This window comes from Trachemys scripta, chromosome 3, assembly GCF_013100865.1.
Source record: "Trachemys scripta elegans isolate TJP31775 chromosome 3, CAS_Tse_1.0, whole genome shotgun sequence".
Lineage (NCBI taxonomy): Eukaryota > Metazoa > Chordata > Testudines > Emydidae > Trachemys > Trachemys scripta.
The window spans coordinates 37,792,776-37,817,910 of NC_048300.1; positions in this window are offsets into that span (position 1 = coordinate 37,792,776).

Consider the following 25,135-nt stretch of genomic DNA (forward strand, 5'->3'; position numbering starts at 1 on the left):
AGAGGGGACATGATAAGAGTTGTCAAGTACATAAAAGGTTGTTACAAGGAGGAGGGAGAAAAATTGTTGTTCTTAACCTCTGAGGATAGGACAAGAAGCAATGGGCTTAAATTGCAGCAAGGGCGGTTTAGGTTGGACATTAGGAAAAACTTCCTGTCAGAGTGGTTAAGCACTGGAATAAATTGCCAAGGGAGGTTGTGGAATCTCTCCATTATTGGGTTTTTTTAAGAGCAGGTTGAACAAACACCTGTCAAAAATGGTCTGGATAATACTTAGTCATGCCTTGAGTGCAGGGGACTGGACTAGATGACCTCTCAAGGTCCCTTCCAGTTCTATGATTCTGGGGGGGGGGGAGGGGTGTATCTGGTGAAAAACAATGGGAGGGAGATAGTTGGTGAATACCAGCAAGTAGTGATGGTAGGGGACTTGTATATATTATAATAGACTATGTTTTGGATGCATTTCTGTTCTTCTAAATTATACTCCCATACTTGCCCCTCGTTAATTCACAGTGACAGTAAAAAGGATTTGATATATGTATCTCTCCTCTCTCTGCTTTGTATACTGATTATAGAGATGATCAAAAATTAAAATTTCCATTTCATGAAAATTCCAATATTTCAACATTTGTTTTCCCCAAAAATCAGGATCAACAATCAAAATATCAAAATTTTGCAGGGGAATGCAAAATTCCAAAACGCTTTGAAAGGTCGAAACATTTTCGGTTAGTTCAACATTAAACTGTGTCTGTCTGAACTGCTGTGGTGCCTCCCATTCTGCCCTAAGGGCTTGGCTCTCTGGTCAGACTACAACTCGCATGCAAAACTGTGGTCATGGGATTTCCAAGGTACAGTACAACAGATCAACCAGAGAGAAAACTGCAATGAATTATGGGAACTGTACTGTGGCCTGGCAGCCCAGTTCATAGGGAAAAATGGGGGGTTGAGGCACTGATGAGGTCCATGGGAATTCAGGCTGACAGTTTAATGTCAACATAACCCAAAGCTAAATATTTCAATTCAAATTTTCTATGATATAAGTTAAAAAAAATGCAAAATTATTCAAAACTGGTATTTTCCTGCAGAAAATTTTTGTTTTGTAGAAACCACATTTTCTGCTGAAAAACGGACTGAAAATTTCTCACCAGCTCTAGTAGATTTTTATTTGGTGTTACAGATCTGAGAGTTTGCTGGTCATGCAAATTTTGATTTGCTTGAGCAATTTAATCTATGTCCAAAATGTCAGTGCAAATAGAGGGGCAATGAGATATGATTATTATACAATTATCCTTTACAATTTCATTCAAATACACTTCAGACTAAACTTGATTCTCTTTAAACATGACTAATTTAGCACTTGTGATAAGCTAGATTTTTTAAATGTATTTGTTAGCATTTGGTACATAACACTGGAGATGAAATACCCAGCCAATCAACTGGTGAGAAGCTGAAGGTTTTGATTTTGTGGAACATTGGAGCACACTCTAGTGGGAGAAAGGTCTGTGTGAATTGGAAGGCCTGCATCTCTCAGGTAGGGGAACTAATATTCTAGCTGCAGCAGCCGCAAAAGGATTAAACTAACAATGCAAGAAGAGGGTGCTAAAGAGAGAACATGGTACTAACTCAAACTCAGCATCTCATGAACAAATTGAACCAATGTGAAAAGAAGAAAATTTTCAATTACTGCTAGGAGCCAGGGTAAAAAAGCAAGAGCAATTGGAAATTTTCATTGATGAGAAGACATGAGATTGATTTCATATTACCTCATATTTGTATGATTAGAATGTGAAAATTGTTGGTTATCACCTGTTCAGGAAGGACAGAGCAGGTAAAAGAGGGTGATGGTGGAGACTCTATATTAAAGCTGTTTTCAGTTATTGATATCTCAGAAATGCAGGATCTTGAATGCATATAGATCAACATGCTAGCTAATAAAGCCCAGGAGGGGTTACTGATGGGGGGCTATTACAGCCCCCCAAATCATACCAGAGAACCCTTGTCTATAACATGTGGCTTTTCTTTCTATGTTATGATGGACTTCAATATGGAAGACATACGCTGGAGGTTTCATGCAGCCAGTAGTGAAATATCATTAGTTTCTAAAAGTTACAGGTGATAATTTTCTAAAATGAAAAGATATTGCACCCAACATAAGAAATATTTTGAACCTCATTATGATGGATACATGTGTATTATTCATTAAACTGGAATCTGATGGTTGCCTAGGGACTAGTGATCATGCCCTCATTACATTCAATATGGGCAGTTCCACTCAGTAATATTTACTTACTTACACACACGATTCTTCAAAAAACCCTGTCTTAATTCAGTGACAAAGTAAAGGCAGCAATCAGGAGGGTGGGAAAACAATAAATAAGTGGGGAAAGGGGTATTAGATAGCAATCAATATAAATTAGAAGTTATGAAGAGTAGAAAATTGATAAGGGAAACTTAAAGACATCCAGGAAAAACCCATGGCTTGTAGGGCTAAGGACAATAAGAAGGGTTTTATGTTTTTTGTATTTTTTTAAGTATATCAGAACAAAAACAATCCTAGCAATGGTATATCCCCACTGCTAGATGGAAATGGTAATATTGTTAATAATGATACAGAGAAGTTCAAATAATATTGCTCTTCTCTATTTGAAATGAATCAGACTGTTGTTCTTTTATCACATGAATATGATAAAGTACTTTCCAGTCCATTAGTAACTAAGAAGGATGTTAGGCAGCCAATCTATTAGAGATAAATATTTTTAAAACAGAAAGCTCCAGTTAACTTGCACTCAAGAGTAACAAAAAAAATGGCTGAAGAGATCTCTGGCCCAATTATATTAATTTTTAATACATCATGGAATATTGGGGAAATTTCAGAAGACAGGAAGAGTGCTAATGTTGTGCCTATATTAAAAAAAGGGCAAGCAAGTAATCTGGGTAACTCTAGGCTGGTTAGCCTGGCATCATCTCATGCATAATAGTAGTAAAGCTGATACAAGATTCAACTGGTAAAGAATTAAAAGGACAAGAATATAACTAATGGCTCTCAATATGGTTTTATAGAAATAAATCTTAGCAAACAAACCAGATTTCATTCTTTGATGAGATTACAAGTTTGGTTGATGAAAGGTAACTACCGGTATGTTACTGTAGCATACTAGATGCCTTTCTTGAAAATATGCTTTAGCCAACACAAGTTATACTTTAGTCAACGATAAGTTATTGGGCTCAGTATAGGGGTGAAAATTAGTAGCCTGTAAGAGGTCACAGTAGATGATCTAATGTTTCCTTCTGGACTTAATTCTATACATTGAACATTAGACCTCAGATATTAATCAGGCCTAACGTAGGAGCAACTTATGTGAACTCAGTAGAAGAGGAGAATCAGACCCTGCATATATAGAAAGTGTCAATTTACAGACAATGGTTCTGACTTTCAGCAACTGCTTCCTATTTTGAGAGTTCAAGTTTGCACCAGAAATTACAGGTGCTGATAATCAAGTATCTAAATGCCCAAGTGCTATGATTTTCACCAACAGTTAATTGTGCTAAGAGGAAGCTGGTGGTGTCCCCGTTAAAATAATATAGTCCTATGCACACAAGTGCTTTGGAGTCAGACTGTATTTATAATAGGAATCACTTCATGCACTAGACCCTCCTCAGCAGTGGGAAATCTGTAACTGTATACACACTGCACAACATGGGTTTAATTAAAAGGGAAAGTGTAGAGTAACTTCTTTACTTGAAAGTACAGGAGAATTGTATGTAGCAAAACCCCAGCTGGGATTTGGCTCAGGCATTTTATTCATGTAAAAAGTGAGAGGGATTCTTTAACAACCACAATTGGTCAGGAGCTAGAGTTTTACCTCTCATCCAAATGGCAAAGATGAGCTAAATATAAAATGTTAGTCTCGGTTCTTTACTTCTGTGGATTTAACTCAGACACTTAAAAGTTGTCTAAGCACCATTTATGTGGCTTAATCTATACTGTAGTCTGAACCTTTCTCATACTTGTACTCAGTGGGAAAACACTGCAGGATGTTTTGCTTCCAAAAATATACTACTTATGGTTACCCAGAAAGAAGTGAGCCATTTTCAGTTACACAAATCTGTGCTGAAAAAAGGTCCTGCTGACATAAACACTCATTGATTGTATTTTACTTTATGTATTGTTTCAGATTATATACAGTATTTCAAACTGGTTTCAGAATGGGAGGGAACAATGATAGCATGACAGAGGCTCTTAATTCATTGAGCAGCTACCACAGCTGTGATGGAGTCAGAAATTTTTTGGAAAGCTTCAGAAAAGAATGAAAAACAGACAGTTTGCAAAACCAGGGTTCTCCATTCCTCAGTTTGAGCAGAATCACAGAGCAGAAACTCCTTGGACACAGTAAAATACCATTTCCATTGTCTTTGCTTTTAAGATCAGACCATTTTACTATGATTTAAACGGCCAAAGCTCTTCCCTGTATACACAGTCTAGCGAGTTTCATCACATAAAAACAAACAAATGTAGCCGATAAAGAGAAAAGAGTTATGCTGATCTTAATTTCAAACTATTGAATGCTGAAGTTCTATTATTTGAGCATTACTTTTTCAGGATCTTTACATTTAAAATATTGCCCTTTTAAGTGCACTTCAAAGATCAAAGATTACACCCCACATATCCAAGAGGGTCATTATTATATTAATGAAGGTAAAAATTGTTGATCTACACTGTTGTTGGCTACTTTGGTCTCCAATTCTGCAGCAACAGATTGCTTTGTATCTGGTGATGGGTCAAAGGTCAAGCTAAACTCTAACCATGTGGAGCCTAACGATAGCTAAGGGAGAGTCATGAAGGATGTAAAAATAGAACTAAGGATACAGGCTTTAATCACAAGTGACAAATTACATTTCTGATGTGTCAAGTTTAATATTAATTATTTTCAGCTGCTCTGCTTTTTCTTTTGTCTTAAAAGGAAGCTGCAGCAATCTGCTGACATGTATGAAAAAGTTCAGGTGCAAAATGATTTCAGTTCTGCTTGCACATTTACAGGAAACCATCTACTACCCTTGGAACATTTAATTCTATGGCCTGTGGAAATATAAATCAAGCCATGATCTTGCTCATTTGCTAATTTTAGAAAGTGCTGATTCTTTTAGTAGCATCACGTATTATAGACTGGTATGGGAAGAGACTGGGTTAGCATTTGTGCATCTCAATCAGGTAGTGTTTTCAAGTCAAAAGAGCAAGACACAGCACACCCCAGTTTTAAAGCAGAATTAAATCTACTTCATGCGTGGTCTGGAATGTCTAACTAAATAGCTCACTGCCATAAACCAGCAAGCTTAAAGAAACGGCCATCTCTTTTCATGAAGGCCACATAAATGCCATTAGGTGGTTTTTATGTTCAGTCAATATCTACATAACTTGATTTGAAACAGTGACCTTAGGCTCTTAAGGAATATGGTGTTAAAAGACCATTAACAAACCTTTAAGTCAACAGACCCCCCCCCACACACACACACATTAAAAACAGAAAATTCAAACAATTTTACCAATTAACTTACCTACTGCATATGCTGAGGTTTCAAAAATATGTTTTATTGATATAGAACATACATATGCCTTTATGTAGAAATTATTAGGGGGGAAATGGGATATTTTTAGAATCATAAAATATCTATATGCAGAAATTCCTTTAGAAAGGTGTAGAAAAATGGCACTGAAGTTGAAGACACAATCGAGTGACTACCCACCTTGACAGATCCATATATAACAGACTGACTTCACCAGCACCAGTCCCCACACCACCCCAAAATGTAGTAGATGACAGATTACATAAAATAGTAGTATCTTACATATATCTATGGACCATCCCTGATGAACCAGTAACCATGGCATCTAGATTATTCAGTTTAGAAACAGAATTTTTAAAACAATATATTGATCCTAAGTTTTTCTTTCCATGGCCAGGTTGTAATGAATACATGAAGTCCAAATTACAAATTAAATCTTTGAGGGTAATGAGTCAGATTGGGCAAATACTACAAAGAGAATGACATGTTTTCATTTGAATAAACACTTCAACTAGACAATATTTGCAACCTCTTTTACACACTCTCCACAAGCATTTGTAAGAGTGAGTTTTTGTTCACAAGGATTAGAAAGAGAAAGTCAATCCTTGTGCTAATGGTGTTTGCATTACTATTTGTACTCTATATGTTCAGATGGTCATCTTGAAAGGTCAGAAAGCCAGAATAAAGCTATACAACTTGGGTAACAAATTGCAAATAGCAAACACCTGAAGCATACATCTCAACAATTTATTTACGAGCAATTCATTTGCATAAAATATTTGTTGAAGGATTTTGAATAATAAATATTTTTTTAAATGAAATAGTTTCATAAATACTTTAGAAACATGGACATTCATAAGTTATTTTATTATATGAATAGTTCAATCTAGTAATAAATTGTCAAGCAGTTAAGTGTTCCATCCTAACAGAACTTTACTTACCCACTTATTAATGTACTAAATAGACAGGAGCTACAAAATATTACATTGTTAATAATGCACTGATATGATACAGAACTGGAAAATTGAGATTTACTCTAAACCATTGATCTTCTGCTAGTGTGATTTCCAAAAAAAGATGATGATCATTAACTGTAATCTTCACATGTAAGAACATCTGTGTGGTAACATTCTACATAAAAAGATTTGAATGTCAGTGTTTACTGCATGGTCATTGGAGAGTTGTGGTGAAAAGCAAAAGAAAAAAATAATAATCATCAAAGCAATCAATAAAATTATGCAAGAGAGTTTAAAATTCTGACTGTAAAATGAATATGGATATAATTAATTAGAAGTAGCTCATGTTTATGGCACTGACACACTACAAAGCCTGTAAAATTGCCCACAGCAAGTTAAAGAAACAATAAAAATAGTCAGTCCTGGAAACAAAGGTTATAAAAATAATGGAAGTGAGAACTGATTCAAGAGAATGAAAAGAGTGAAGTACAGTAATTACCCGAGCATATAATGAGAAACTCATAACATTGTGCTCATTGAGTTACTGCATATTCCTGTAGATCTGTGAAGAATCCAAATGTAACAGCATTATAGTGTATAAATTCCTTCTGCAGCTGTCTCCAAAGGCAATCAACATGAATCATCTTTTTTATTAAATTAACGTTATTAAAATTCATGAAGAGTTCACTTGGAGTTATAAAATGGCTATAAATGAGGCATCACGCTCTGTTGCATAAATGTGTGCATGTTTCCAGGGAGTGACCTTTGGACTGACCTGTCAGAGGTATATCCAAGCCATTATTCTCTGACAGGCCTTTATTGAGGGAGAAAAATCTTCATAATAGCACAGAAGAATTTACTGGTCTGACATCTAGTTTAGCAGATTAATCTTGAATGTTCTTTGATCATGCTTGGTAACCATGTGCAGCAAGTCAAACCAATCAACAATAATTAATTAGCAGAACAATGAAGAGCAGAGGTTACTTAATTATGAATGGCACACTGATTACAAATTATTAGTCCACAGATGAAAGACTAGATCAGTGTGGAAACATTTGCAAAAATGGCATATATCAGCACTGAGCCACTATCCTGAAGCTTATCTAAAGTGAATGGGAACCATGAAAGAAACCGGGAGGCCATCAGAAACCTTCATCTGAAAATCTGAATGGAAGATTGCCTTTGAGATTGTCACACACCAAGGCCCTGGTCCTACAGAGGGATCTATATAGGCAGGCCCATACGCCAGTGCAGAATCCTCATCAGAGAAAAATTGTGCCTCTTTGTAGATGCTGATATATAGTCCAAAAGAGTTTGAGTTGACCAAAATGTGTAAATGATAAAACTAACCTTGTTGAGCTGGGTTTATATTCTTTAATATATTACAATAATGGTACAGTTCTACTCTCATTATTAAAACTATGCCACAGACATTTAGGGCCAAATCTTCAGCTGGTGTTGCCTTATTATAGTCAACAGAGCTACGGTGATTTGAACCAAGAATCTGGCCTCAGACCCCCTAGTGATCTAACATTTAATTTCAAACGTCTTTTGTTACCTAATGCAAGGATAGAACTTTTTTTGGAAAGTTAACTTGTCTTATAAACTCAGTCTGGCAGTGTTATTCAGCTCCACCTTTGTAACTGTAAACCAGAGCTATGTTCCTACCTGTGTAATATTATTAAGAATGACTAAGCCTTAATTATTCTGGGAAATGAGGTGGATATAAAATGGAGTTAAGTGTTTTAGGGAATTTTATTTTAATAGAAAGAGTCTAAGGAAGTTACAGACATGTGCTGACTTAAAACTTTATCACATAAATAATTGGATGATTATATACTAGGAAATTGTTTGATGCAAAAATACTCTTTAATATCTACACACAGTTCCTTGTGATTTTTCTAGTTTGGAGTTGTCTTTTTATAACTAAATTTAAGCAGATGTTCTGAAAAGGTCAAGGCCCTGATTTTTAAAAGCCTTTTGTTTTTTTTCTCATAACCTTTCATCACTGATGAATAACTCCTGATCATTCTGAAGCCAAAGCATAAAAGCAATAAGATGACAAACATCTTTGGGGAAGATATTTCTGCTGGTAGATGTATCTTTAATTTCTCAGAAAAAGGCATAATGAGATATAATGATTGGAAGCTGTAGCTAGACAAAATTCTGGCGAGAAAAAAATGCACAAAATTTTGATGTGATGGTAATTTATCATTGGAACACCTTACATAGGGATGTGGTGGATTCTCCATCGTGTCTAGTCTTTAAATCAAGACTGGATCGCTTTCTAAAAAATATGCTATAACCAAAACAGAAGTTATGGACTTGGTGAAGAAATTACTGGGTGAGGTTCTTTGGCTTGTGGTATGCAGGATGTCAGTCTGCATGATCATAACGGTCCCTTCCAGATTTAAAATCTATGAATCTTTGATCTTATTTGAAGCCATTTTTGGAGCTATGCTATAGTTACTATTGTTTCTGTGCATTTTTGTGTGTTAACATCTGTGCACATATTACTTATGGAATTTACGCTATTTATTGGAATAGCTAAAATATTTATTGTAAAATGTTTTTTCCAGTTATAAATTATTTTTAGGGGGGGGGGTTATTTGTGGGTTCATGCAGGAATAGCACATTTTAATATTTTTTGTTGTACCCCATGCCAGCTTTTGTCTCCCATATTAAAAAAAAGTGCGCTTACTGCTGTTGGATGGTAGCAGTATTGTGATGGAGATAGTTTTTAATACAAATATTAAATGTATTTTGGGAGTGTTTAATCTTTTGCCCAATACAACACGCAACACTAAATTTCAGTGTGAGTGTATGTATGTATATTTTACCTACTATCATTTACTTATGCAATCCATCTGAATCAGATGCTTAGCTGAATCTTTATGCTGATTCGCCCCAGCTGAGTTTCTGTCCTATGTTTGTCACAGAGCAAGAAATCTGTCATACATTAAATTCAAAAGCACAAAAAATATTCAGTGTCACAATCAGATAATGTACACGGGCAACTGGAAACCATGGTGCCAAGGTTCCCTCTAACACAGGGAAACCCAGGGACTCTCAATTAATCTGCCGCACTTCCCAACTGATATAAATAGATGGGAAGAAAGGAGGCAGATGATCCACAAAGCAAGAAACAACTGGCAGGCTCTGAGTGACCAAGGACAGGCCCCAAAGAAATAGGTCTTGCAACATGTCCTGCATGGTAAAGAACTCCAGTAGGCCCCAGGGTCCTTGACTGTGAACACCCTGTCTAATCTTCAACAAACCTAAGGATTGAAACCAGACTACCAGGGACGGTCTTAACTGCAGAGCAAAACTGAGCTTGCTTGTTTTTGTAGAAAAGCTTCCACAATGCTTCTCCTCACCCCCAGTTTCTGACATTCATGGGAAAGCTGAATAGAATGGCTGAAGCTTTAAAATGGAAATGTAGCCCTTGATATGCACTCATTGGTTTTGGTATTTTTTTTTTAATGATGTGAAATGGCTGGGATATTTAATTTTATCTGAGAGTAAAGTTATACACGTGGCCTCCACTTTCACATTTGTCTTGGTTTTTCTATAGCAATAAATACCATTCTAAGGACCTAGGGGGTTTGTACCATGTACATCAATGGAACCTGTTATTGTGAGAAACAGAATCAGATGGATCAATCCCTCTTCCTCAGTGGGAAGATGGGAGGAGAATCCAATGGAACTAGAGAATGAAAGAATGCTGCCCTTAAAGTCATCATTTACCCTTTTCTATTAACTGCAGAAATGCTTCTATGGGGCCTCCACAGCATCTGGGTTTTATAGTGTGGAAAGGGGTGGACTACTTAGGCAGCTGTTCTTTATGGAATCATTGCTTCCCAAATCACATGGGCTAGATGGGAGTTCACTGGGTTTAGGAACCAAGCAAGAGGCCACACTCATGAGATGGAAAACCCTATCTTGATCACTCTATTTCTATCTGACCAACTTGGTCTAATTCCTAAACTGCCTACCAGCATAGTATCTAAGCCCCACAATGGATGCATTCATAGAAAACTCTCTGCACATGGAAGTTCAGAGTTTCCTATCTGTTAAATGGGAGTAGCCCTTGTAGAGGACTATTGCACCCTTTGAATTTAAGGTATTAGCTTTGGCGGTTTAGGACCTAAAGGCGCTCTGACACCAACCATTTTAATGGGTTACATAATTAATGTGCACTGTGCCACCATGCAGGCCTAACATAGGCATGGGTGAGGTGAGTGAAGTATAACAAATTCAGTATGAACTACAAGTGTACACATTGTAAGAAAAGTTACTGGACCTGGCAACCTGTATGTGATATTTCCTTGGTTTTGCTGGTTACAAGGATCATTTGATGTTACTTCAATAAAGTTTTTTTGCATTTAATTTTCTATATAGTTGATTTAACCTAGACTTTTAAGTTCTGAGCTTGGTCTCATCCATGTGATTACAGAAATAAAGTTTCTCAAAGAAACTAAAAATAACATTTTTCTTTCCATAAATTCATAACTCATTTATAATAATAGCTGTTGAAATTCCATTTTTGAAATATCCTGGTAATTAAACAGTATAAATGTGATGGTGTACCCCATAAGGCTTTATGGAAATATGCTTATGAATGTATATCTGACACAACTGGAATATGTTTTATGCTACATATGCTATGTAACATATCTCTGTAAAGGTTATGATCTACTGAATACATTCCTCCTATTTGTATGCATGTATCATTTTTGTACTTGAAGTTAGGAATATTGGCTGTATACTTGCTTGATTTCTAAGTAGCCTTAGTAAAGCATTTGGTCAGCTTCTTGAGAAAGGAATGTGCAAATTAAGTGCCCAGTCAAGAACCTCTTAAGCCAACAATGAACTTGAAGATGCCAATCCACATCGGTGCTTTCCCAGGAATGTGGCTTGGTTGGTAAGAAACTCAGTCATGCATGGACATTTGACTTGCCCATAGAACTCCAAAACTCCATCTTCGAGATGGACTTTGCATAAGAGAGAGGAGGGGGTCTCCACCCACAAGAGAAAGTCTATTTAAACCCGTGGGAGACCCCTCCATTTTGTCTTCAGCTGGCTCAAGAGATAGCCTCTCCATCCCCAAGAATGCCTGAATGAAATTGGAACAAAGGATAGTAACTATAGAGAGTGTGAATGATTTCTGGACCCAGACTAGAAGGAGACTAGTCTGTAAGAGGAAGCTTACTGGGTGAGGTTTTTATCTGTATTCAGTTTTCTTAGACATAGACTTTCGTGTTCTATTTTATTTTGCTTGGTAATTCACTTTGTTCTGTCTGTCACTACTTGGAACCACTTAAATCCTACTTTCTGTATTTAATAAAATCATTTTTTACTTATTAATTAACCCAGAGTATGTATTAATACCTGGAGGGGGGGACAAACAGCTGTGTATACATCTCTATCAGTGTTATAGGGAGCGACCAATTTATGAGTTTACCCCATTTAAGCTTTATACAGGGTAAAACAGATTTATTTGGGGTTTGGACCCCATTGGGAGTTGGGCATCTGAGTGTCAAAGACAGGAACACTTCTTAAGTTGCTTTCAGTTAAGTCTGCAGCTTTGGGGCAGGTGGTTCAGACCCTGGGTCGGTGTTGGAGCAGACTGGCATGTCTGGCTCGACAAGACAGGGTGCTGGAGTCCCAAGCTGGCAGGGAAAGCAGGGGCAGATGTAGTCTTGGCACATCAGTTGGCAGCCCTAAGGGGGTTTCTGTGACTTAACCCTTCACAATAACACTTCTTAGGTCTTCTTTCTTTTGTATTTTAAGTAATGTTTCAATTCAAATAATAAAAATCTATACATCTGCAACCATGGCATTTTACTCTTAAGTTATCGCTTTTGTTTCTGGGAACACTAAACTCATAGTTTGGCCAAACTTTTAAAACTTGGTTGCCTACATTTAGACATTTGAATCCATATTTAAAACACCCAACTAGGAGAAACCTTTACTATAAGCCTTTAATTAAACAGTATCATGAGATTGCTGATAAACTGGCCTCATAAGAAATGTTTAGCTAGTATGTGCAGCACAAGGAATTAACTTCAATTTCCCCTTGCCTTTGAAATTAACAACATTTTTAGTCCAAAATAAGAATAAATTGAGAAGTCCAATGAAAACAATAGAGAAAGGAAAGAACAAATTTACAGCACAGCAGTTGTAAACGATAGTATTTCTGCTGCATTGACTGCCTATTGGATAATTACTTTAATAGCTTAAAAAACATGAAAATACCAGGAAATGTAGAGATGTCCACAAAATGTCCAAAGGGATAAATTTATTTAAGCTTTGCCAAACCTCAGAAAGATTTCTTGTGTTGGATAAACCTTCAAGTCAACGTTGACTTTCTTGTGCTTCTTCTCTTTCTGGTTTTGTTTTGTTTTTTCTTTTTCTAATGCAGAACAGAATACTAGTGCAGGTGCAAGTCTTTGTAATCTGCCTTGTAGACCACTTACTTCATGAAAAGCAACTAACAGTCTATAAGGTGCCACAGGACTCTTTGTCGCTTTTTACAGATCCAGATTAACACGGCTACCCCTCTGATACTTACTTCATGAATACTCTTAAAATAAGCTACATTGATGCTGAGTCTTTGGGACCTAATTTCACTTTTAGTTATGGTAGTTCTGAGTGCATATATTTTATAGCTGCTTAAGGAGCATTTTTCCTCCTATGCATGTGGAGGTTCAAGTTCAGACCTTTGACATGAGTGCAGATGCTCGTTCAACTGATGAAATAAGATTATTCACACAATCCACAATGTGCAGCAAATTTTTAGCCAGGCTGAGTCTAAGTTTCCTTTATTGCATGTGAAATTTATGCACACTAAAAAACCACAGCCCATTTTTGCATCTGCAGCTGCATTTTGAGTGCAAATCTTAGTAGTTACCATTTATCCACACAACAGCAACAGCAGCCAAAAAAAACCCATTAATTACTTCGGAGGTTCAGAATAAGGACTACATTTTCAGAAGTGACTAGTGGTATTGGTTGCCTCAATATTTGGTTCTCGGCTTGAAACACTTTAATGGGGTCTGATTGTAACACTGTGGATGTTCACCACTTTTTGAAAATCAGATCCCCAAAATTGAAGTGTCCAAATTTACTAGTCACTTCTGAAAATGTAGGTCAAGGTATTTAAACAGGCAAAAAATAAGTTTTTAAGCCCTTATTTTAGGATATATAAATAGTTTCAATTGCTTGGTTTTAACATGTGCTTCTCAAACCTCCAAGGAAAGCACGGTTTATAACAAAGATAGCAGTTTTATTTTTTCTAGATGCCATATTATGGAGAATCTTAGTTCTCTGAAATTTCATAATTGCAACCTCCCTCCCATAACCTACAACCCAATCAAATCTGTAGGGCTGCCACTGCTGCTACTTCATGCTCACCTTAATCATACAAAAGCCTTTACAGCCAGCCATTCTAGCAGTGTTCAAAGGAAAGTCACCAGAGCTGTAAGAAGAACCACTGAAGTAGCTACAGAAAGACTTGTAGTTTCTGAGTGAGAAAACAGCAAGAGAGGCCATTAGGAAGGGCAAGGGTGAAAGAAGCAAGAGCCATGAATATCTGTCTGGAGAAAGAGGGTCATTGGGTTATAATGTAGTATAAAGATTTTTATCGACATGAGATTGGAATGTTCACTTTACAAGTGACAAAGCCACAGATATGCAGGTCCTCCCAAATGAATGCTTCTAGGATTTTTGAACCACACCCTATATATATGTTGGTGCCACATGTGTTATCGTAAAACTATCAGAAATATCTTAAAGAGTTTTAAAAATATTATTGGGAGTGTATCTTGTAACCCCTATGCTTGTAGGGTCAGGTATGATAATTACATGCATCCAAATGTGCAAAGTTCAGTGGGAGTGCAAAGTTTAAACACTAATAAATGTGTAATGCCTACAGAAATGATCTAAAATAGCTTTGCCAGATCTAAAATGTTAGTGTTAATGTGGATTGTCTTGGGTCCTGCTCCCAGGGCTGGAAGCATGTGATGGGAAGCTGAGGATCTCCCCACTTCATAATAGTATAAAAGTTCCCCTGTCTGTCTGGTCCTATAGGACTATGGGGATATCAGATTTTAGGACTGCAGCATTTTTATATATGGAAAAGCAATTATTGGACCAGGACTGAATAATGACTATCCTTGATCTCAGCTAAGGTAAGTGTTGGGAGGTGAAAATTCCACATTTGGGGAGGAAACATTTCTCTGTAGATTGATTTAAAAATCAAAGCCTCCCCTCCAGAAATACATATAATTGTTCAAGGCTGCAGAGGGATTAGTGGGAAGGTGATGCAGATGTGGGCATGTCATAAGTTTCACTCACACGACAAACTTATCACATGGACATCACCTCCACATATACCACCAGAGGGCTATAAAAATCTATTCCTGGATTCTACCAAAAAAACCTTGAGGTTTGCTTTCATGATTCATGATGTCATAGAAGCCCTTGAAGTCATATATATATGAATACACACTGAAAGTTCATAAAATCAAGGCACATAAGACAACATACTATCTGATTGCTTCATGGAAAAGAATTGTGTGGCCGACCTTGGTCTTTGGTGTTAGGCAGGAAAGAGGTTTTTGGCACAGACATGTATCCCTGCTGAGTTCAAAAGGGAAACCCACAGTACAGTATGTTCAGGTGCCTCAGGCTTCTCATGGAGAGAACAGAGATATTCGAGAATAGACCCTTTAATCTGAACAACCAGTCAAATGAAATCATTTAGTTTTGTGTGAAACTGTCCCTGTGAAAGAGACTGTGAAATGGATAGCAATCTTATGTTTTTCAAAGATAAACATCTGATCAGAACTGTTTGCTATTAGTAAGTGAAAATAAGAACCAGAGCTAATACTGTATCTGCCAGCAGCTCCTAGACCATTAACTATTGTTTATTTCTCCTCATGTTCAGACATCAGACTGGAGTGATGGAAGATATAGTCATTAATTTGGGAGCCATTTCAAGATGTTCCCATAAACACTGAATCAGGATATTGGCAAGCTGCCTGAGAAAACTTGCTGCCAAGATTTTTTTTTTATTTTTTTTTTTTTTGAGTAGTGACATTTAAATGCTGGTGTTATTTCTGCTTTCTAGTCCCTGCAATAGACCAAAAGCAGATAGATCATCACAATGCTTTTACAGAACTTGCTTTCAGGTTTTTATCCTTAGCTCTGCAGCTACAGATGTTCCTTGCCTTTCTGTTACAACAAAAACGTTTAAAACTTCCATCATAAAACATTAAGTGCTCTGTTTCTGACTTCTATCACAATGACAGGGTAGTCTAAAGGGGAAAAAAATCTGTTTTTCTTCACCCTACAGAAGCCTATTAAAGTGACAGGTGAACTGTCAAAAACAATTAGACTGAAATGAGTTGTAAGACTTCACAGAAATACTTCTATCCTTTCTGACAAAATTGAGTTTAAAGAATATATTCCACTTAAACAACAATAACAACAAAACCACAGATGATCCAGTCCCCATTAACCACATAATGAATGTAAATGATGTTAAAAAAACTTTAACCATGAATGGATTGAAAGAGAAATCAAAAATGTCTTACCTGTAATTAGATTGTGCAATTGATTAAGTAGAAGTGTTTTAATTTAAGTTACAGGGCTCAAAATTCTGGCATGGAAGAATTATACAAATCACATACCATGGGTCAAACCCTCAGCTGAGCAGTGAACAGAACCATGCAGATTTACACTAGCTGAGGAGCTGATTCCTAGCCTGTAATCTTTACTGACGTGGAAATTGCATTGAGTTTTCATGAGAAATGAAAATGCTAGGTAACTCACAATTATGCTGCATGTTCCTCTGGTTACTTGGTAATGACGCTTAGTGGGTCTAAAGCGGTCACCATGTGATATCATGGAATAGAAGATGGAAGTAACCAAGAGTAAGACCCTGTAAACATTCCAAAAGAACGAATTTAGACAAAGTAATTGAAATTTATAAACTTAAAAAATAATTTTGCGGCAGGGAAAATAAGTACTGCCAACATTTCAACTATTACAGTGCTTTTGTCAAGGATAACATCTTTCTTTGTTTTTTCAGTCCAGTGAGAGAAATAGAAGTTTTCATCCAGTTGCCCCAGTGGGAAGAAAGTACCAACTCCTGAATCTGAGGTCAAACTTCTGAACCACCTAAAAACAATATTATCTGTTTCTTAGCAAAAAGAATGAATTTCAGAACTGATTTAAAATGAAATGGACTTAACAGTACACAACAAAGGGCCTTGGCAACTCAATGTTAATGACTCTAAATTTCAACCAATTTAATATTTTTCTACAAAACACTGATTTACAAATAAAATATGAAAAAACAAGAGTACTGACTGCCATGCTGTTGTGTGTACTTTTGAATAAGATGTACCACAGCCCAATTCAAAAGAGAACCAAGTAAATTATATTTTATAAAACTGTCAACAGTGGTTGGACTTCCTTCATAAAACCATCATAACATAGTCAGTGTCTTTCTGGATCAATTAAAAAAAAGAAATTTCAAATTCAGATCTCTGTTATACTTTTTTTTTTAATTGAAGATTATGATCCAACAATAACACCACCATTCTGTAGTATATCAGTATAATTTAGGAAGGCTCCTGGAATCAACCAAGTCCTCTCCCTTTATCCTTTAAGGCTCCCATATCAATTGTTCAGAAAGACTTCAAAGAAGGTTCAAGGAACTCTGGCTGGATTAACTGTTTAGAGTACATCCAGCTGGATTGTTAGAAGCTACTGAGTAAACACATGGATATTAAACTAGGCTATGTTGTTTGTCTGCTAGTGAGAGTGAAAAGTAGTTGGCCAGGCTGATGCCTATTCTTTCATTTATGCCACCTTAATTTCCTCTTCCTCTTGTGAGTATGTTCTACCTTTTGTAAACTATTTGGACATGTCTGAGAACCAACCAGTACATTGCTTCAGCTCCAGTTTTAAATAACTTTTTCTTTATTAATTTCTACAGAGTATGTGTTGATTAAATAGGAACAACTTTCACTGATGTGCATAGGAGGCAGATAACATGTTCTTGCAAAGTAGTTGAATGTGCTCATAGGGATAAGTCCAACAGTATGTTTTGAACTCAGAACATTGAGAGAAAAACAGCCAGACAGTAGTACTGTGTGTGTGAGTGACCAGAACAAACTTAACAGAAAATTATATTTACTGCCAGCCAACTGGAGCCAGCTACAGCCAAAAATAAAATATTTTCTCAGAGTACTACAAACCATGTCCAAGTAGTTTAACCTTCACCATTATATCTTCCAGGCCACAGTGAGGACTGTGGCAAGTGAAGATAGCTCTTATGTCTAGCAAGTACTGGCAAAATAAGTGCTATGTAAAGATTAGGATACTTGTCGCTGGTCAGAGCCAACCCTTGACATGCTCAACCTGAACATAAAACTCAGAGGTGTCTGAACTTTTGCTTATTGCCCAGTTGAGAGTGCTATAAATAAAATCCTATCTTTGCCATATACATAACATAGATGCAACATGCATTAGGACTGCTATACCCAATTCTGTTACCTGATTATGTATGAGGAATGAGTGCTATTGATATACTGGCAGGAAAACCTTTTGACACAGTACAAACTGATTACAATCATACTGTAATCAATGACACCAGCAAGTGGCTAGAAATAACTTTTACTACCCAGCTTGCTTCCATAACAGTACTATTAAGTTCTTGGTAATAATTCTCAGTCATAACTATAGTACAAGTGCAATAGACTCTCACAAAGGGCCATAGACCACCTCTGTAGGATACGAAGAATTTCTGAAGCACAGAAATAGTAAACACAGACATTCTTCCATTCATTATCCTCAGGCTAATGGGAAATAGAATGTGTTAAGCAAGTTCTGAAAAACTGTTTAGAGGGCAAACTGCTGACTAGAAGGAATGCCCTCGAAATCATTTGCCATAGAGTTTTTGCATAACTGCAAAGCAACCTGACTTGTAACTACCCAGATATCTCCCACAGAATTGTCACATGCAGACAAGTTAACAATTGATGATCTGCAAAAAGTTGTCTGATAAAAATGGAACATGATTCAACCCAGCAGACTGTATGAGACAGTTTGAATAAAGCAAAATAAAGTCAAACAATATGAAGATACACATTTCATTCCAAGTATCTAGAATTGCAATGAAGTTCTCTTGCAAACCTAGATTTGTTTTTTTTAATGGCCACCAATTTTGGATGCCCTCATTGAAGTAAAGGGACTCTAAACCATGGTATTTTTATGTAGAAAATATCTTTAATTGGCCCATGTCTGAATCATGCTCCTTCCAGCCCACAAGCACGTGTAATTTGTGGGGGAGGTGGAGGAGGAGAAAACACTTTCCTGGCAGATTTTTATTTTCAAATGGTAGTTGTTTAAACTGCTCAGGATTTGGAATATTAGACTATGTCCAAGGAAGTTGGATTAATGGGCAAGTGATGCAGTCATAGGAATGCAAACACCTGCCCAAGCAAATTATAAATTGATTCATTTTGAATGCCAGTGCAATTTTTCACTTGGAGAGCACTTCCATAACTAACGTCACACACTACTACATAAAATGTAATGGAAGTGCTATCAAAAACCTAAAATAGACAACATACAAAACAAAACATGAGAGGGAATTGAGACCAACAAGATATTTTTGGATTTTTTTAAAAATCTGGATTAAAATAAATATATATCATAGGCAAAAAAGGAAAACTATTTTTATTAGCCTTTTCTACTCAGTTAATTCATGGTCCTTTGTGGTTTTGTTCTCTGTCCTATGTGTGCATTGATATATGTATATATCTGTATGTCTATGTACACACATATATATGTGTATATAGACACACACACTATAGAGACACAGACAGCAATATCATCATTGGTGGTTAGTGAATTATAATCTGTATGCCTCCCATTTTGCTGAAAAAAGTGTGTTGTTTCCCCTTGTTCTTGCAGTTGCGGGCTGTGTCACACTTTAGCACTGATTCGATCTGTTCAAAATTCCTTTATCTTCTTGCTTTTGTCACATAAATCTCTATATTTTGTGTCCCATTTTTCAACTCTGCTTCCAATGCAAAGCTTAATAGCTTTTTAAAAAAATCTTTTAAAAATATAATCAAAATGCTCATAAAAGTAAGTGCAAAGTCACTGATTTATAAAAGGCAGTCAACTGGTTGCAGACTCAATTTGCTGGATCTGCCTCCTTTTTCTCTCTTTTCTAGTTTAAATCAGAAAACAGAGAACACGTTTGCCTCCAACGATAACTAATTTCAACTATGCAACCCATATTTTAAAACAATGTTATGTCCTAGACTCTGTCCAGACTCATTATTTTTCCCAATCAAGATGAAGTTTAGAAGCCAGTGACTAATCTGCTCCATCACAGACGATCTTTGAACTCTTCGTAGTTGGACATCATTCCTAAAAGTGAGAGAAATAATTCCAAAGGCAAAAAGAGGCCTGATTTTCTATTGCTGGAAAAAATACATAAACTGTCACAAATTCCCAGGTGACAAATATAAGCTATACAGACAAATTTCAAAAGTCTACAAAAAGTAACGGGAGCTCTGCCATTTCAACAATCAAAAGAAATCAATTAGTCATCTGAATATATTTGTAAACTATGTGCTAAAAACATATTGCAGAAATGGGAAAGATGTTAACATTTTTTTTAAAATAAGAAGTTCACCATGTATAAGGTTGTGACGTGGTCTGAGACGTTTGGTAAAGCACCAATATTAGGACAATCCAGAAGACAGTCCAAACTGGGATTTTTCCTTAAAATTTCTGTACAAATGTGGCAGCTGGATATTTATAATGGATGAACACTGTAGCTATTCTTGAGGCCCTAAACCCCTAAAGGAAAGGAAATATGAGAAACTAAGAAAAGTAAAGATGAGGTGTGGATGCACTGCTCATATTAAAAAGAATGGAAAACCTCAGCATTAATCATGTATATTTGGTTCTCACTAACGGTCAGGCATTTTAGTAGGCAGCTCCACGGGGCCTACAATGGCTAGGGATTATTGTCAAACCATGGCTAGTAACTTGATTTAGAGCCATATTGTCCCCTTCCACTGACACGGTTATGCACTGGGACAAATCTCACTGGGAACAGGTTTAGATCAGAATTTTCTGCAAACCGTTCATTGGGAGAGGCAAGATGGGTGAGTTCATATCTTTTATTGGACCAACTTCTGTTCATGAGAGACAAGCTCATAAAGTTGGTCCAATAAAAGATATTACATCACTCACTTTGTCACTCTAATATCCTGGGACTGACATGGCTACAACTACACTGCACATCATTGGGAGAGGGGCATTCTCCCTCCCACAGCTGACTCAGCCGAGTGGGCAGACGATTTGGCCCTTCAAATCTGTGTCCTGATTTTTAAGTTATTTAGAGTCAAATGGTAAACACAGATTTCAGTGGTTTATGAGAGCCTGATCTTGAGGTGGTCCTGAAACAGATTCCATGAAATGGGTTAGGAGGCCTTAGCCTACTTAAAACCAGATCTATGGCATGGCTCTCCCTTGTTTTAAACTTTATTGTACAAAACCAGTTTTGAAACCATTTAGAAAGCATAAACAGGCCCTGGGAAAAACAGGGCTACCGGGGGGGGGGGGGGGGGGCAGGGCAAGTGGAGCAATTTGCCCCAGGCCCATAAGCCCTGGCCCGGCGGCGGTCCGGGTCTTTGTCATTTTTTGGTGGTGGTGGGTCCTTCAGTGATGCCGAGGATGCAGAGAGACTGAAGGGCTCCCCGCCGCCGAAATGCCCCATGAGCCCTGGCCCGGCGGTGGTCCGGGACTTCGGTGGCATTTCGGTGGTGGGTCCTTCAGTGCTGCTGAAGATGTGGAGTGACTGAAGGGCCCCCCGCTGCCGAAATGCCGCCAAAGACCCGGACCGCTGCCAGGTGAGTACAAGCACCGCAGCTCCCCCGCTTTGTCCCAGGCCCCCCTCTGGGCAGCCCTGGGGAAAAAGACTTAAGGCACTTCCAGAATGGTAAAAAGACTTACGCTCTGTGGATGTTGTGCTAAACAAAGTCAGCATGAGATCATATACTATCAAGGACTTTTTAATTATTGCCACCTAGTTTTAACATTCAGTGTACAAGGATTCTTGAAGTATTTATCAAGATTGCTCAAGAGGAAGCAAATTATTTTTTGCTAAACAAAAAAACCACAATAAAGCTGTTGTGGTTGGGTTAATGCAGGGGTCTCAAACATGCGGCCTACAGAGTTATTTGCTGAGGCCTGCCAAGCTCTCCGCCCCTCTGGAGTTATCTGCTGTGGCCGCCAAGCTCCCCTCACCTGCTGCCTCCCCTCCCCACAACGTGCCGCATCATGGCACCTCTGCCTACCTCCAGGCACTTCCTTCATACAGTTAGAGCAAGCCTAAAATTAATATGGGTTTTTTTTTGTGTAAGTACAATTCTCTTCCTACACAGTTAGAAATGCGGGTGCTGATATTTACATTTTTGTGGCCTCACTACCTCATGTCACAAACAGGAGTGGAGGAGCTTTGTCACTGCCCTAAACAACAGAGGCGTAATAGGAACACTCATGTCATAGTACTATTGGCCTAAGACGATTATCCTAACATAGAGCCAGATTTTGATACCTTAGAAGCACCTTTATTGAAGTCAATGGGACCACTTGGGGAATAATTTACTGTTCAGTGTCAGTAAAGCTATCAAGGTCTAGTCCATAAAGGGCACAATCCTGCTCTGATTGAAGTCAATGGGAAAATTCTTGTCAACTTCAGTGGGAACAGGATCAAGATAAAAAGGTGATCTTAAAAGGTAGGATTTTACAGTGCAATAAAAATGATCTAGTATAAAATAAGACCCTCTTCCTTTTTGAGAATCCCACCCCCCCTTCTCTTGCTCTGTCTGGCTTGTTGTAGCATCAATATATTTGTCCACTTGTTCTTACTATGAATTAGGCAAGTTTCTAAAACTAGTCAAATTATTACTCCTAATATTTTCCCCCATCATGGATATTCAAATAACTATTTTATAATTGCTTATGGTAGGGCTCCTTTCTGAATAATAGTGCTAAGTTTTCCTTTTTGCAGTCCTCAGCAGTCTAAGTCATTGGAGAACAGCGCTTCCTTTAAATTTCCTTTAAATCCCAAAGATCTATGTTATCTGGTTTCAGAACTTTTCCTACCTCAAGAGAGTGTCTAATAACTTCCATTCTTATCTGTAAAATATTTAGCTCCTCCCTAATCATACCAGGAAATACGGTCCTTTTCTTAGGGGCTCCATACTCTATAATTTCTTCATAGGAGCAAAATGCTAGTTTCCCAAAATCTGTTATTTTCTCAACCCCCATCCCCACCTTTTGCCCATTTATTAGGATCAATTTTGTTTCTCACTCTCTGCCTAAGGCAAGTATATTTTGGAAGCACCTCATTATTCATTAAAACTTTCTATGCAATTTGTAGTGAGCTATGCACAGATTCCCCGTGTAAATTTCTCCCATTTTGGGATTTTCTGTGGCAGGTGGTGATTTAGTTCACATGAATAGAGGATGTTTTTTGTGTCTGTTATTATAGAAAAGTCAAATATTTGAAATATTGTCTTTTTAAAAAATATTAGAAATTCCAAACCAGGTATGAAAACTGTCATTTCTCCCTAATTTGCAGGAATCTTTCATGTGACTCTACAAGGCTTGATGAACCACCATCATAGGCATTATTTTCCACAATCAGATGAAGAAAACTACTTTGCTGTCTGATTAATATTTATAAAACAATATTTTTTAAAAAGTGGGATTATCTCTGGACCTTGCACCCATGATCTTAGCACCCCAAGTGTTTTGTTGGGTTTTTTTAAACTGCTGGCTTCCCTCTCCAAGCCAGCTGAGTAACACAGAGGGCCATATCCCAGACTGAGAATGCACCTCCTGCAAACTCAAAGGGGTGAAGTCTTTGTCTAGATTGGCAGGAAAAAAGAGATAGTGACTGCTTTAAGGATCGGCCTCTTCTTTGAATTTGGGAGAAGGTATGGCTGGATGTGTTGGAGAAGCATCACCTGAACTGGTAGGCTGGCTAATGGCCTCTGGTAAGCCATTGGCCCCTCTGCACATGGGGGAGGTTAATAAGCCCAGTCCCTCTGGCGAGAGCCCCCTTCTAAGGCCTAGATGGAAGATCAGTTGCAGGACCTCAGAGATGAGACAGCTCTGAGTTGGCATGGATGGAAGAGCATGCTCTAAGAAGCGAGGGAATGAGGTCACCAGGGGCAGTATCTGGATCTGCAGGTACAGTACTGAGCATTGGGCCCACAGGTGAATGACTAGTTTTCCTGGAGCTTTGTCGTTGGGCCTTGGAGGGGAAGCAATTCGGAATTGGTATGGCAAGAGGGACTCTGAGACAAACCAATGCCCCTTACTGTTTGGCAGCCAGGAAGCACCCACCCCAAATGATTATTGTACATCTGGGTGAAAACAATTTGGAATTTTATAAGGGGGTTGAATCGATCAGGGCAAAGAGATTTAGGGCAGATCCAGGACATTTCCTCCCAGGGGTTACTGTAAAAATGGTCTGAAATGCTGCTGGGGGGGTATGGCAGGGAATTGCCAGGTCTCTGTGGGGTTACAAGGCTGGAAAATGTGTGAATTAGGAGGTGGCTGAATTTGACTGATCTGATTTGTCACCTGAGTTATTCAGGAAAGATAGATACACCACTCTGACAGGGGAGAGGATATATTTGGGGCTGATGTTAGGGAAGAAATTATTAACTCTCTGGAAACATGGGTTAGGGACCAGAGGGCAGGGGAAGCAGCCAATCTAATTCTGCACCTCCTTGTGGAAGGTGTCCAGTGCAGGTAATCATCCCATAGGAATTCTTGTTCCCTGATAAACCAGAACTGGAAGAGGATTTAAGAGAAGTGATCCTCTAAAGAAGCTAGGGAATGGGGTTGGGGCTCCTAATATCTGGTGCAGCAAGGAGACAACCTCCTTTCTCCAGCTCCTTAACCCACATTTGAGGGGGTTATGCTGAGGAGAAGGGTGTGGCCTAAAGCCTGCCCTGCAAAAAGGCCTTAGGTGCCGAAGTCTGGGCTGGAGGAAGCCTCCTATCTCCATTTGGGATTCACAATTGAGAGTTAGATGCCTAAGCCTTTTTTTTTTTTTTTTTGCCAGAAACTTTGCAAAAGGCAGTGTTAGTGATGATGCCTTGGAGGTGGGAGATCCAGGCTCCAGTCCCTTTGTCCAAATCCCTTCTCCTCATCAGGCAGAGGAGGAAGATTGGACCCAGGTCTCCAACATTCCAGGTGGGCGATCTAACCATGGGGCTAAAGAGTTAAAAGGAGGCTACCTCCTCCTCCAGCTATTTTGTATAGAGTTAGGTATGTTCTGAGACTGCCTACCAAATCGGGCCCCACTGGCAAGATAAGAAAGGGAGCACTGCACTTGAAGATCCTTCTGGGGCTTAGGTGTGAGGTAGGTGCCCAGGAGTTTTGATAGAGGCAGCTGTGTGCATGCTCACTGGCATAAATTTAGGTACCCATAGAGTTAGGTAGCTCCTGAGTAGGGATTTTGACAATCTTAATGGCACCCAATGTGCCAGTTAGGCACCT